Raw genomic sequence first — 15,957 nt, 5'->3', positions numbered from 1 at the left:
TATTTGTTCTGCTGTTGCTTATTTCAAGAGTCTTGCGTCTCCTCCTGGCCAAAGGACAGACAAGCAGCCACCAGTCTGAAGACTGCTAAGCTTATATGGGTATGCCTGGCCTTGCTGAAATCCTCTTCACCTCCAACTTCATTCTTCTTTTGGAGGATACTACTGTCTTTAAGTATTTGCCAGGAAACGCGCGTGTTTAGGCTCTTAGTAAAATATCTCTGCATCTCAGTCACTGGATGAAAAGGATCCAATATTTACTTCCCCTCTGTGAGGTATCTAGCTGAATTCATTCCACATGATAAAATCCTTAAGGCCTGAGTATTCTTAATGATGTTTCCCTGGGCAGCAGACTGGGTAACATCCGAAAGAAGAGACCGGTGGTAGACAGAGGCTATTTTGTGGCAGAAGTGTGCAAGCTAGTTCTGTCTTGACACGTGAGGGGTTTTTTACTTTCCAAAAAATGCTCCTGAAAGATTAAACAACCCTTGCATGCCAACACTAGTTAATAGGACTTCTTGTTGTCTCTTGGAAAAAAACGTTTCTTGTCGTCTCCACCGTCCTGGAGCAGCACTGATAGCTGAGGCAGAGCAGAAGCTGCTCTGGTTCTGCTTTCCACTTTTTGAGGCTCTAGGTTTTCTGACAATGCTCAGTGTCGTGGTCCCAATTCAGCAAAACACTTGGGCATATACTGGTATGTTCTGCTGAATGCAGATGGAGTTAAACAGAATTCAGCTGGTTTGGCTGAATTTGTACTTCTGTGGTTAATGGACTCCGCAAACTGACAGCCTGGCAGTGCCCTTGAGGCTGTTTTAGGTTGGATAGCTTTATGAAAGAGCAGCTTTAGCTTGGCCAGGAGCTCTGAGCTCGATATAGGAATCGCTTAGTGAAAACTTAAACCCTATGTGAGTGCTAGAATAAGATGACTAGATGATTGGAATGGTTTCGGCTCCCCTTAAAGTAGGAAGGTATTGAAGCTTCTTAAAGCCTCTATAAGTTGGGGAAAGAAAAATAATCTCCACTGGGAATTGCAGGGGTAACTTAGACTTCCAGCTGGTGAAGTTATAAGGTGTAACACCCTCTCCCTCCCCTTCCCTTGATATGCTGCCTACTCTGTAAAACCACAGACGTCAGGACACCTTGTTTTTCCTCTTGAATATCATTAACATCCTTCAGGCAGCTCTTTACCAACTCTATTTTACTTGTTTGCAGCTATCTAGTGGCTTCTCCTGACTCCATAGAAGGGTGTGGCATTGTATAGCATCATAGCAGGAGCCTTGAAAGAAAACCCATGGTATGTTTCTTCAGGGAGCTATAGGGACTTATTTTTGCCTACTAATTTGATAGCTTCCACAGGGGAAGATACCCCAACTTAAATTATTTTTCTACTTCAAGCCCTGTTCCTTTCCAGCTGTGAGATCCTTTCCAACATCTGCTTTAAATACTTGGTATTTTTCTATGGCATTTCTGCAAGAGTAATGGAATCGAGTTCTCTGGTGGTTTTTTGCAAGATGAAAAGCCTAACCCCCTGTTTTGCAGAAGTAGGGACTGAATTAATGTTCTTTATGCCAACATCCAACAGTACAATACATTTCCATAGGAACTGATTGCTCAGAAGATTAGCTCTTTTAAAAGGCCTTATAGATGGTGGGGGTGGCTATTCATATTTGCAGAATTGTGTAGCTTGGCAAAAACCCTCTCTTTCTTCCATTTCCTCTCTTATGAATATTTAGCATTTTCAGTTTTGCATGATCTGGGTTCGGGAGTCAAAGCCAAATTGTTCCATCACGTTGGAGACTTGGATGAATCTCACACAGACTGGTGTTTCCTCCTGTGAGCAGTGTTACTGAATAAACTGTGAGTACACACAAGGGATATGCTATTCGCTGTAGGTAAAACAGGCTGTTAGTAACAGCACAGTGGGTGCGTCTACACATGACGCTATGTCAACATTGCATCGTAGTACGGCAACATAGTGTGCATGGGTGTTCACATGTGACCAGCAGCTACTTAGCCGTAGCAGTGCACTTTGTTGTTATAGTGTGCCGCTATGGCAAAGTAGCCACTAAAAATAACTGTGTGCTGCATGTATGGCACAGTACAGGTGGTTATGGTGCCATGTTTTATTATTTCTAGAAGGAAGTCACTGTAGGGCAATGTGTACATGTACCCAGTGTGTCTCCAGTTGGGATATGGCTCTCTTTTAGTTCTTGGCATTTGTGTGGAGAACCAGCCAGAATTAGTACAAGCAGATGGTTTGGATGGATCTTTTGCCCCTGAGCCATCTCTTCATTTCCAGGCTTACTGGAATTGTTTCAGGTTTCTGACCAACCCTTCTGGACCTTCCTGAATCGCACCAAGTAGGAAGCAGAGGTTCTGATGGAAGAGATTTTCCATGTGTAATGAATGAAAGTAGGTCAAGAAGAGCTTTTGTGCTTAAATAGTCCATTTGTTTCTCTCAAGCACACTTTATTCATTGTGATGTAGCTTCTTTGAAAGTAATTGCTTTGCAGATGCTGTCAGCTATAATAGCACCATGGGGGTTGCAGAAGCAGCCTTTCGGTGCTAAGAGAAGACGCAGGACTTGGTTTCCATGAATTTGAAAAGGGCCCTTTCTCTGGAGGCTACCAAACTCTCTTTCCAACCCAGCCTGCACTAATATTGCTATGTAAGCTGTCTCCCTGAAATGCTGACCTGGGCCAAGCAGTCTTGGGGAGAGCTGGTAACCATGCTCTGGTAGTTTTGTGAGCATGCATGCTGTCAAAGTGATTTTGCATATGCTGTTCCTGTCCAGGAGCAACCTGGCTGCGCTGGGAGCCATTGGGCTAGTCTGACAACATGCATTTAGGGAGGTGGCTCAGGTTCTACTCACGGTGTCTTATAGAAGGATCAGGGACTGAGAGTGGGTCTCCTCTAAGCCCAGGGTCAGCGTGCGTTGCTGGGACCCTGCGGCGCAGGCCTGCAATGCTGGTCAGCAGATGGAGAGGACGCCAGCCCACTTCCCAGGCCTGGATGTTCTCTCATCGCTTAATGCCACTTGCAATGAGGGAGCCACAGAGACTCCCCTGAACGCTCTGGCCCTCCTTGGGCAATAGTCTTCCCACTGGGGTCTTCAATAGCCTGCCGGTGGGGAAGGGCTTCTCTGGGGCGAGATTCTGATCTGTTGGCTCCCTGTGACAGTGTCTCTGCAGAGCAGCCAAGCTGTGCCTGTTTGGGACTGGGGCATATTGCCAGCCTGGCCCATTGTCAAAGGGCTAGGCCATGCTGCAGAAGTGTGGCCGCAAAGCCTATTTCTTGAGTGACCATAGCATGAATCTTTGTAGATGTGACAACTAGCTTGGTCAGCTAAGTAAAGGAATCCATCCAGATATCTAACTAAGCCAGTAATGAGCTACAATTAAACAAAGTGCAAGGCCTGAAAAGAGATGTTGCTGTATATTAAACATCTTAAACTATCATAAATTAGTAGTAGCCAAATGTGCTGGATGCTATTTTGCTATAATAGATGTATTTTGTATTTTGTTAAAATGTTTAGACAGTTTGTAAAATCAAAAGCAGCCTTGTCAGAGAAGACTATAATCTAAGGTAAATAAGAAAACAGGAACAGCGCTGTGCAATCAGGAAGGAAAGGAGATAAGAAAATACTTCTTCTTTTCCAAGGATATAAATCCCAACCAATTGACACCATTCAGGTCCGTAAGTGATCTGGTTGAGTCCAGTTCCAAAAGTTTCAGTGAAACAAAGACATTATAAATAAACCAAATCGGAGAACGTATTAAAGTATTAGAACCAGCCAGCTTTAAATATTGGGCATAGGGAAATTTGGAGAAATCAGCAAATTCAAGAAGATGTGCTGCCAATCTGTGTGCCCCCTGCTCCCTCTCTCGAGTCTCCCTGTCCACTATAGGTGAGAATCTGTTGTGCTGTCATGGGTAGCCAGATAGACTTTGGGATAAGTATTTGTTTTTATGTTTTGAAGTGCAGACAAGAGGTCGGGCTGTAGACCTGTTTTTGCCTGTTTTAACATCTTACCCACAAGATTACCTGTAATCTGGGTGTTGAGTAGGGGTCTGCTTAAACCACAGTGAAATTTAAACAATTTTCATGGGTTCACGACATAAAGAGCACGTTCTATGACTATTTCGTGGATGTGCTCTGGCCCCACTGCTCGGTGCTGATTGGCAGAGAGGCATGTACTGTATAATTTAATAGCAACTTCTATGGAAAGTAACTTCTATCATATAATTTATCATATTATAAATCTAAATATTGCTACTGAGATACTAATTTATGCTAACTTTAATCAAAATTACTCATTTTAATTGGTAAACGCTAGCACGCAGCATCCACCGGCAGTTGCAGCCGACATCCTCTGCCCCTGCAGTGTGAAGACTTGTCCATAAGCTGAGACTCTACGTTCTGCATCCACAGAATTGGTTGGAATTGAAAGGCAGCAACTGTAAGGCAGCATTTTGCCAAGTTGTAGGGATGTGGAAACGGATCAGAAACAGACTCCCAAAACTCGGTTACATTTAAAGGTATCTGGTACTCTAACAAAGTTCATGCAAGTTCATCGTCATACTCTTTCTGCCATCCAGCGATTTGATTTAATTAGCTGAGGGTTGAAACTCAGAAGAGGCACCTGATTTGGGTCAAAAATGTGAACACGCACACACACAAAAAAAAAAGTAGGCAGCCAGTTGTTTAAATTGAGTTGGGAGTGATTCCTCATACTTGCAGTCCTGACATTACTTTGCAGCTTTTTCCTGCAACACTTCTTGTCTGTGCTGGTTTTCAGTGCGACAGTCTGAACATTGTTGTGATGCCATATTTTTGACTCAGCTTACCAAATCCATCAGTTTCTTGTGTGCTTTGTGAATGAAAACGGCTGACTTTCAAACCACATTAGAAGCTCCACAAACCGGATTGCATTTCCATTCACAAACTTAAGTTGGTCTTCAATATTGCCCTGTTTTTAAGAGATCGCCCCATTTCATACGCTGTGTGCTAGGTGCAGTTTTAAACTCATTGCGCACAAATTGCTGATGGCGCTTAATATTCTTTGCGTGGTAACGAACTGCATTACACCACCAATTCTGCCTTGCAAGCACTAGTTCTGATGGGAATTGCGCAGTTGCATTTAGATCCCCTCTTTGATTGGTGATGCAGTCCCTGTATCAAAGCTTACAGCCTAGACAATGTTTGAATGCTTTTTTTGAAAGAGGAAACCAGGCTATCCGTATCAGGAAGACGTGTGTGCCAGATGTCACTTACTAAAGAAAGATGTGTTCATTGCAGGTAACATGAATTGTGTGGGTATTGTTCCATGGAGCTCATCATAAGTTCATAGAAAATGAGGGTTGAGGGGACCTCAGGAGGCCACATCTTGTCCACCCCCTTGCTCAAAGCAGGACCAGCTCCAACTAGATCATCCCAGCCAAGGCTTTGTGTAACCGGGTCTTAAAAACCTCCAAGGATGGAGAGTCTACCACCTCTCTGGGTAACCTGTTCCCCAGGTGCTTCACCACCTGCCTCATGAGAGAATTTCTCCTAATATCCACCCTCAACTTCCCTTGCTGCAGCTTGAGCCCATTGCTCCTTGTTCTGTCATCTGCCCCCATTAAGAACAGCTCAGCTCCATCCTCTTTGCAGCCCCCCGCAGGGAGTTGAAGGCTGCTATTAGATCAGCTAAAGGCCGCACATCGGAGAAAGCTTTGCACATACACACGGCATTATTATCAGAGAGAAATGCTGAGATCTTGTTAAATTCTGACCCATAGTTTCCAACAGCTTTCACGACAGCTTATGCAACAGCTGAAATATGTAGACTTGAGTTGAACCAACTCTGTTTGAAAAACAGGCAGATCCCAGTCTTTCCAGTTCTGAGGTACAAATAAAACGTGGAATACATTGCTATCCTGTGCATCTGTTGCTTGTGCTACAATTGAAATTGAATCATATTCTGCCTATGCAGATTTTGTCAACTGAACATGCAAAGCAACTACTGATAGATAATCCTGGCAAACTTTGTTTGCATATGGGAAACTGCCAGCATTTGGTATGTGCCTCTTGAAGTACTCCCTTAGTTTCAGGTTATCAATTTTTTTTTCCCCCAAAGGTACGTTGGCAGCAGTGAATGTCTCCATTAGCTCGAATGTAGCTTCTCTTGTTAAACGGCTTTCAGCAGTTCTTTTAAACATCGAGGACATTTGCACTTGTTTTTTGTTCTGACCTTCAGCTTCTGCAGAAGCCTTTTGGTTTTTATGTGATCTGCACTCTCGATGGTGTTCAACGCCATTTCTTTTTGCTACATCCAGTCGTGTTGCAAGATGAACAAAGCAATTTACCGCTGCCTGAATGTACAGTTCCTATAGGGAACAATTACATGATCCTGAGCTGAAATGTATTTAGCTTTTTTTTTGGTTTATTTTCAGTCATCTTTAGACTTCAAACTCCCACGTTGAAGACGGCTCTGAAACGTTTCACTCTGCCTTGCTGACTGGCGCTTTCACTTAGTCTACGTGGCTACAAGGAGACAGTAACTCGCAGTCACGTGATCTATGACTGTAATGATATTGTTGCACTGTTTTTGCATTGCGGCAAGCGTGGGGGCCTTCTAAAACGGTATGTCATATGACTAATCCACGTTTTATTCTATTAAAATTGATTTTGTGGACCAACCCATAGTTCCTCATTACCACGGACAATCCCATATGTTGCGTTTTCCGCAAAATCCATGGAACTACGATTTAAGTAGACGCCTAATAATGAAGTATTGATTTTTTTTTTTAATTATTATTTTTTCTGCCCCAATGATTATGAACCCACTGCAGCTCAGTAGACACTGAGTGAGAGCAAGAGGACAGCTGTTTGGCCTCTGCATGATTCTTTATTATGGGCAAGCACTGGCATCATAAAACATGACCAGCAAATGCAAGCTTTGCTCACCGTCCCAGCAGAGAGACTGAAGATTGCCTGGGCCCCTGGAGCCGGGCCCCACTCCTCTCATCCAGAGGCTAGTTTGGGCCTATTCAGTTTAGAAAAGAGATGCTTGAGGGCGCACATAATAAGAGTTTACGAAATACTGAATAGCAGAGAGAGTCAATAAGGATTTTTAATTATTATTATTTACTCTGTCACACCATACAAGAACTAGGGGTCACAAAATGAAACGGATAGGTAGTGTCACAAAAGGCAGTTCTTTTCCACTCAGCGTGTCATTGAAGTGTGGGACTGTTTAGCAGCAGATGTGGTGGAAGCTGATGGTTTATTCATATGCAAAAAGGGATTGGACAAATGATCGGAGGAAAGGGGTATCAGTAGCTATTGAGCACGGGATTTAGGGGCACGGTCTCTGAATCAGAACTTCCTAGACTTTAAATGCTGGAGGCTGCAAGGGAGAGAGGAACAGCAGAAAAAGCCCTGGGTTGACTTGGTTCGCTCTGCCTTTCAGTGTCCGCTCACTGCCCCTGTGTGACTCGAGACTGGGCAAGAGGGACCTATGGTCTGACCCAGTAAGTGGCAGTTCTTAAATTCTCATGGATGGTGCTTCCAGGTGTGGGGCATGATGGTGTGCACACCCCACACAAAAACACCCCTTAATTCCTCGTGATGGAACTGAACCAAACCCAAGTCTGAAAACCAAACACTTGTCTGAGAGTTGCAAACCTGTTTCGTGCTGACTTTGACCTTTTAAAATGTGTTCTGCATAAACACAAACGAGGGGCCTTTTGCAATGATGACTGGATGTTGGAAGGGCCCAGTGAGCTTTTGGTGAAGCGCTTTCTCATAGAGAAGTAAGGCTGGAAGAGACCATCTAGGGCTTGAACCTGCAACCTCAGTGTTATTAGCAGCATGCTCTAACCAATTAGTTTGTGATGTGTTGCTTTAGGAGAAACGAACTATTCTGTGGACAAATCTTGTAGCTATAAAGAGAAGTCCTGACTGGCTATTGCATAGGAAGCCTGATTTATGGGGAGGCCGTGAGTGCTGTACAAGGGCCCAGGACTCTTGGAAGCCAGAACTGAGGTGTCTGAGGTCCTTTTTGTAATAATAACTAGAGGCCCATCACACTAGGTGTGGTACAAATGCTTTTGTACAGGGGACAGAGGCAAGGCAGGAGGAACTTCCTGACGTGGCATGAAATGTCCCGGACACCTCCCGGACACGGTATTCCCAGGACTTTGTCACGCAAGGTGAGGCCCTAGAGCCTCGCAGGACTGTTAGCTCTTTAATGTAGTTAGTTCTGTATGTAAGTTCATGTGAAGTATTTTCCTAGATTATGAGTCTCATCAAGATGCTATCAGCAGCTCACTTCCTGCTTCTGGTGCAAATTTCAATGCTCGGTCCATAGCTACAGCTGGGAGAGGGGTGGCACACGACTCCCCCTCTTTAGCTTGAACGCATGGCAGCCATCTCAGCAGCTTCATGCCATGCTCAGTGCTATCTATGTGCATCTCTCCCAGTGCAGGAAAGAGCTTCCCCACTTAAGACATGCATCCCAATTTGGGGGGGGGGGACGCGGCTGATTTTAGGGGGAAAGAGGCACGTTGTATATGAGAAAATAAGGCTGTGGACAAAATGGGCACTTGAAAAGGGAAGAGCGCTGTTCCGTGCGCATCTGTATCGGCTGTTACCCTGTAAGCAATACAAGGCAGCTGAATCACTGTGCTTGTATCCGTGCCAAATCAGGCTGGTGGAACAGTTGCACCGCAACAGCTTGAAGCCGCATCTTCTGGGTGTTGCAGTGGTTAATCTAGCTATGCCCTGAAACTGTTCATCCTAACTTGCATGGGTATTTGGCCATCAGACTCGCTAATGGTACCTCCTTTTTCATGCCAGCCCATGCAGTGCTCTGGGTGTTGCTTGGGGTTGTCAAGCAATGCCATCGTGTTTTTGGCAGAGAAGCAGGACACCACAGAGCCAGGACGAACCTGCAGAGGGTCCTGGGCCAAGCTGGGCCTGGAGAGGTGGCCCTGAGACCCCAGGGTGAAATCAAGCGAGCAAAGAATAGTCCGGGGCAGCTGAAAGGCTTGGGCCAGGGTTTTGCTACGAGCTGTGCTGCTGAGCCGGGGGCCGAGAGCAGGTTTTGGGTGGGAAGTTCGAGGTCTCGGCGGATTTGCTTGGCAGGTTAAAATGCCGGAGCCACAGCCCAGGAGCCAGCCCCTTCTTGCTGCTGCTCTGCTGGTACCTCCCTGCTGTGCCCGGAGCTGCCAATGTGCTGTGGCCTCGCAGCCACCAGAGGGCAATGGGACACCGCGCCAGTACCAGGTGGTGGCTCACAAGGGACAGCGATGCCTTTCCCAGGGATTGCACCCTGCTTTGTGCAGGCAGAGCCAAGCCAGAGGCTCCTTTGTGTGCAGGGAGGGATGTGAGCCTGGCTGGCAGCTCGGGTGACTTTGCCCCAAACCCCTCTCTCCCCAGAAGCCCGACCTGAGCCTGCGTTTTGCAAAGAGCGCCCGTCTTTGCAGGGGCCTGGCCCAGCTTCAGCTTCTGTGGACAGAGCTCAGTGCGGGGAGTGGCACTGGGCCTTATCAGTGCCCCTGGGTGTGAGCTCAGGCCCGTCCCCATTGCAGCCAGCAGCTGGCGGAGGGGAAGGGGTTCGACTTCCTTGCCATGGCTTTGTCTCGCTGGTTCCCCATAGGACTGTTTGCCTGGCTCAGCCAGCGCTGGCATCACCCTGGGCTTTGGTGCAGGGCTTCGGTTCTCTTGGGGCTCCCCGCCCGATGCTGACCATCCAGGCCTGGGGCTCCAGGATGGGTGGGGGGTGGCAGCCTCCATTGCTTTCATCTACAGCCCAGTAAGCAGGGCTGAGCTGTCTTTGCTACCTGCATAAAGATCAAGGCTGATGCTCACCAGTCTGCCTCTGCCCTAGCGCTGGGGACAGGCTCCTACCACGGGCGACTGACAGCTCTGCCTACAGGGTCTCTATTTCGCCAGGACCAAAGTCCCCCTTCATGTCCCAGCTCCCCGTACCTTGGCCAATGCGCAGGTATGGGCAGGGAACAGGGTTGGGTCATGACCCGGCAGCTTCTCACCCCGCAGGGGAGGCTTGGTCTGAGTACGCCTAGCAAGCCAGCTCCTTACGGGAAGGAATATATAGTGCAGGGGTCTTGATGGGGCTCAGGCCCCCTCAGGACAGAGGTGGGCTGTGCATGAAGGCAGGACACCAGGGCCCTGGGTAATGAGGCACTGCCCACGCTGCGCAGCCCGGGGTGAGGCAGGAGCTGAGCAGGGCCTTGAGGACGCCGGTTTTGGATTTGTGCTGCTGGGGTGGAGAAGGGAGCCATGGCATAAGACAGGGCCCAAGGAGGGTTTTGGATAAGGAGGTCCTCTTCACCAGGAGCCTGCTGCAAGCACAGGGGTGTGGGGGCAATACAGGGGCAGGTATGAATGGGGCATGGGGGCAGGGACAGATCCTGCCAGGTGCTGAGCCCTGTTAGGGGAGTTCCTCCAAGGCCTGGCATGGGGGTGGCAGCTGCTGGGAGAGGAGGGATCGGGGCAGCCCTCACCTGTACAAAGGTGTCGTTACACAGGCCAGTGAGATGCTCTTTGGCCTCGCAGCAGGTGTGGCCAGCCTGAAGGCCATAAAATCACCGTGCTTCCAGGAAGACTCCGGTGGCTCTGCGATGTGCCTGCCAGCTGGGCGTTTATGGCAGGAAGCATGGCGCTGACAGGCAGCAATTGCTCATTTCTGAATGCATGAGCCTGGGAAGATCACACAGCGGTGCTGGGCATTGAAGAACGAGGCCTTGTTACCTGATAATCAAGTGAGATTAAGTTCCCTGGGGAGTGGCTGCAACACCTGTCTCCTGGCGTGGGAAGCGTTGCCCGCACGCCCCCGCTTTCCTGCCTCCCTGCAGTGCTGTCGCTGGGCTGCTCTCCTTCCCCACTCACTCAGTCTCTTAACTCCAAGGATGTTGGTCTTCACAGGCTGCCGGGTGTGCTTCCCCCAAGCCGCCCTTTGTATGGCTCTGTCACCACTCCCGTCTTCGCCTGTAAGCAATCTGGTACTAGCACTATCTTTTTGCTCTGTGCAGGTACAGTGCCTGGCGCACAGGTCTGTGGTTGAGCCTCGGAGGTGCTACATGTGCCTGTTTTCAGCCAGGGAGAGGAGGACAGCAGGGAGAAAGCTCCCTCCGCTCTCTGCTCAGCAGCTCCCAGATGGATCTGTGCACAGCTCTGCCCCCGGCTTGCTGGAACGCGGGGCCGGAGGTTTTATAGCTTCCCCCTGCTCAGGGTCCTTGATATGCAGAGCAGCCCCAAGGCTGCTCTACCTTCTAATTTGCTTCTCAGCCTCCTCTGGGGCCCGGGAGGCAGCGAGGCACGTGTAGCCCACTGTCCTGTATCCGTACCCCGCTCTGGCTTCTGCACGGATGCTGGGAGCTGGCGCGGTGGGCAGCCCTTGGTCCAGCTCTGAGCAGCTCCTGTATAGGACACATTTCTGCACCCCCATATCTACCAAAGCAGCAAGGAGGAGGACTCAGTGCAGCAGGGAAAGGGCTGAACTTTCTCACTGAGATCAAGGCTTTCCCTATGCCTGGCTCCAGACCATGCCCCGCTGGCAGAGCTGCAGGCAGCCAAAGCCTGGGCACAGCTCTCCGCAGAGCAAGTGGGTGCCCAGATCCAGCCCAGTGCCTCCCAGCAGGGCTGTCCTCGGCGCCCTGCCATCTGCTTCCAGCCCCTGCCTGCACCTGCCAGGTTTTGGCCCCTTGGACTCAGACTGCCTTGGACTCAGCTGCCTTTATACCGCAGGGGATGGCTGCCTGCTCTTCTCTCCACCCCTCGTCGGCCCCTTGGCTGGCTGGATGAGCCCCACCCTCAGGACTTTCCCAGCCCAGCAGCCCTGGTGATGGGGGTCCCCTCTCCAGAGAGCAGCTGCAGCCCAGGGAATGGGGAGTACCCTGTGCCCCAGGAGCAGGGACGTCTCTGGGGGCAAGAGGAACAAGGTAGAGATGCTGGGGATGACCAGATCCCTCCTGCTGCCCTCCCACCTCCCCGAGGCTTCATCTCCCCCCCTTGGATGAGGCATAGGGATGGCTGGACTGGTGAGGCAGTAAGGGCGGGCTGGGGGGGCCTGCTGGGCCTGAAGGCGTTGACGATTATGGAGCAGAGTCCCGGGGCAACATGTTGGCAGACCCCCATCGCCTTGCTTACCCAATGCACTGCCCCTCGTGGCCTCGTCTGGGGCACACACTGTTGTCCAGCCTGTATCCATCCATCCACCATCCTCTCCCTCCACGCCAGGCCTTGGGCTGCTGTTCCCCGGGATCCCATTTGCAATCCTGACTTAAACTCAGGAGCAATAATGGGGTGAGCCACTGACCAGCCACCTAGTTTCATTGTTTCTAGGGTCAGAAGGGACCTGAGTAGATCATCGAGTCCGACCCCCTGCCATGGCTGGAAAGAGTACGGAGGTCAAACGACCCCAGCAAGGTGTTCATCTAACCTCCTCTTAAAGACGCCCAGGGTAGGAGCCAGCACCACTTCTCTTGGAAGTTGGATCCAGATCCTAGCTGCCCTGACAGTGAAGTAGTGCCTCCTGATGTCTAGCCTCTCCAGAAGCAAAGGGCCATTTATTCAAAATAACACACTGCTTAATGGTCCCATCTGCCCCACCCACCCATGGGCCACCCTGGAGATCCCAGCAGGTTCAAAGCATCGGGTCCTCTTGCCAGGCCCTGTGCTCATCTGTTCTGGGATCAAGTGCAAGGAGCCCTCTGTGAGGCTGGGATTGCAGACAGCTGCTCTCCTTCCATACACCTCTGCTTGTGTTAGTCGATAAGGTGCAAATCTGCACTGAAAATCTGCCAGCTCAAGCTTTCGTCTGCAAGAGAAGGCATGCTACGTGCATGGCTGCCATGCTCGGAGGTGCAGCCGTTACCCCTCATCGCTTCAGGTCCTGCACGAAGGATCTTCCGGTGACCCATGAAACACGTCCTTAGCAAGCCCATGAAGATTTGGACTGTTCCCCAGTATCTGTCACCAGGGTGCTGCTCAGCACATCCCAGCTGGGCTCTCAGACCCAGCCCAAGGTCCTGGCACAAAGGGCAGGGGGAACTCTCAAAGCAGGAGTCTCTGACTTTCCCCTGCTACAGCCTCTCGTTTATAGGGGCCTCGTGCAGGGATTGACCCCCACCATTGGTGATTCTGGCCCCATGCTGTGACCCAGTGAGCTACAGCACCAACCAGGCTGGCAGCTGGGCTTGCACCAAGCACAACTTTTCCCCTTTCAAACTTGTTTCAGTCCCCTTCCCTGCCTGCCCGTGTTGGTCTCATGCAGCCTCCTCTGCAGCCATTGCACTGGAAGCTGGTCTGGCTTATGAAGGGCTCTTCTTTAGCCCTGTGCGAGCTCTCCTCCACCTGCTATAGCACAGATCAGAGAGCCCAGCCCCACACCCGCCCTTTGCCATGGGTCTCGCTGGCACTGCCCCAGGCACAAGAGGCTGCTCCGGACCTCGCTGCCATCCAGAAGTGCCATGGGAAAGTCCCTGACAGCTGCGACCCTCTTGGAGCAAGTCTTGCAAGGGGAAAAGCTGGAGCGGGCGCCAGGTTACTCCAGGCACCCCTTGAAGCCACAGCCATAAATTAGAGGAGCAATTAAGTAACAGACCTCTGCTGTGGACCCGGGGGGGGGGAAGCTGGGCCAGTCCGGAGGGGGAAATCGGAGCTGATTTCTGCAAGCGGCTGGGCCACGAGGTTGGCAGAGGTTCCTTGTGGGGGGGCTTTCACGTTGGTGGCCCTGTGCTCGTGCCCTGGCACAGGGCTCCAGCTGGACGGGAGCTGTGCAGGGCAGCATGGGAGTGCCGCCTGTTGCAGCCGCGGACATTTCCCCTGGAAGACACAGGTCCCATTGAGCTTTTGGCACTTCCCAGAAAGCGCTGTCTCAGCCCCAGAGGTGTGGGAGGGACGGAGCTGCCCATCACCAAGGGCAGGAGCTGTGTCTCCTTTCGCCCCTTGCTGTGGCTTCCTGACTTTCCTGCTGCTTTTCCATGTGCCCCTTCCCTGCCCCCAGAGACAGCAGGGCAACAATGCAACCCTCATTTCCTCCACCCCTCACCGTGGCCAGAGGAACAAAGCAAAAGCCCATCTGCAGAGCCACTGCAAACCAGGCTGAATGGCGAAGAGGAGTTTTCTTCCCTGCATCCTGTGGCAAATGCTTCTGCAGTGGTTTGGGAGCAGGTTGCGGGGTGCTGGAGAACTTCGGGCCCAAACTCTTTCTCTGGTTCCCTTTAAGGTTGTTCTCATCCATGAAGTTTTTGAGCTAAGCCACTCCCATGGACATCCTCCGACAAGGCCAGGTTCCCTGCCCCAGCGTTGCCACTCAAAAGGTACCATCCTACATGTAAGCAGGACGGGGAGGGAGCCTCAGTCTGCTCGAGACCCTGCAGGACACAAGCAGCTCCGGGGCCAGAGGATGCATGACCCAGGTTCACAACCACTGGAGGCGACAGCGGTGAGGGTGCATCATGCCAGCTCATGCCAGCAGTTGATCAGGCCTCCTAAAGCCAGGGTGAGCCTCATTGTGGGGTGGTAAGCAGTCAGGGAAGGTCCTTGCATCTCTGACTGAATGAGCAGGTGCTGGCTGTTGGGACCCTGTGGGATCCAGGCAGGATGCATGTTGTATTACCAGGGCTTTGAAAGGGCTCGCAAGCCCTTTACAATCCCATTGCCTGCTGGCAGTGCAATCCTCCCCTGGGTGACCTTCAGCATCTGCCCCACATGCAGCGAGAGGCCCCAGTACAGAAGCAGGCTAACAGCCTCCTCCAATTTGTCCACATCCTTTTTGTAGTCAGGGGTCCAAAACTGGACACAGGACTCCAGATGTGGCCTCCCCAGGGCTGAATAGAGGGGAAGAATCACTGCCCTCCGTCTGCGGGCAGCGCTCCTCCCGATGCGGTACTCAGCTACTTCCACTTGCAGCCTGCAGGTCAGCGCTCCCAGTGTCACAAGCAACCTGCCCTGTCCTCTGTGGCAAGTGGCCTGGAGGAGGGTCCTCGAACGGAAGTCAGGGAGCACTGGGAAATGCTATGTGCGATAACAGGGAGATGCCATTTCTGTTACGGAAAGAGCAAGCTTTCAGTGGTGAGCGTGTCACAATTGCTCTTCCCTTCTTCGGCATTAGAAACCCACAAGGGAAACGCCACTGACAATAGAGCAGCTGCAGTCGTGGATGGTAACAACTTATCTGGGAAGACCTTGATCTCTGCCTGCTTGGAAACCTGGTCTAACCACAAAGCCTCCCCTTGGTGCTCGGGCAGGAGATGATGTGCAGAACACACAGTGAGCCTTGAATGACCAATTCCCAACAGAGTCCAGGCAACTCTTTGCTCTGGCCAACTTACTTTGACCGAGTCCACGAGGATGTTGCATTTAGCACAGACACTGCCTTGCATCCTCGTGCAGGAAGCTCCCCCAGGTTGGCAGCAGCTACTTCAATGGAAGCAGAATAGTTTGAGCTCACGGCACTCCTGTTGTATAGTAAAAACACTTTGCATGTGGCTAGGAGCACTGTTCTGGCTATATGCTGGATGGACAGGGAGGGGAGAAGGGGGCAGGGGAAGCCCTGCTGGGATCGAACCCAGAATGAAAGCAACATAGCGAAGTCATCTTTGACGTGGCGGGGCATAGCGCAAGCCTGGGCAAGAGGGCAGGTACAGCTTGATTTCCAAAAGCACCACAACAGCACAAAGCTCTGAACTGAGTCCGAGATAACCGGGTGCTTGGTATCTCTGGCAGTCCGGATCACCCTGGACCACTGTGGCTGCTACAAACACTAAGCCTGCCACAAGGCTCTCAGGCACTGGTTTTCAACTATGTCTCAAGGGTCCGTGAAAGATGACTTTGATCAACCAAACATATGTGAATACCCACACTTACAATTCAAAGGGCCCGTGCCTCCATTCAAAATATTTCAGGGGTCTGCAAACGAAAGAAGGTGGAAAACCACTGCTCTAGGTT

This window comes from Crocodylus siamensis, chromosome 2 (assembly GCF_052110815.1).
Source record: "Crocodylus siamensis isolate JL-2025a chromosome 2, ASM5211081v1, whole genome shotgun sequence".
NCBI classification, from domain to species: Eukaryota; Metazoa; Chordata; order Crocodylia; family Crocodylidae; genus Crocodylus; species Crocodylus siamensis.
Note: the sequence above shows the minus strand (reverse complement) of the source record.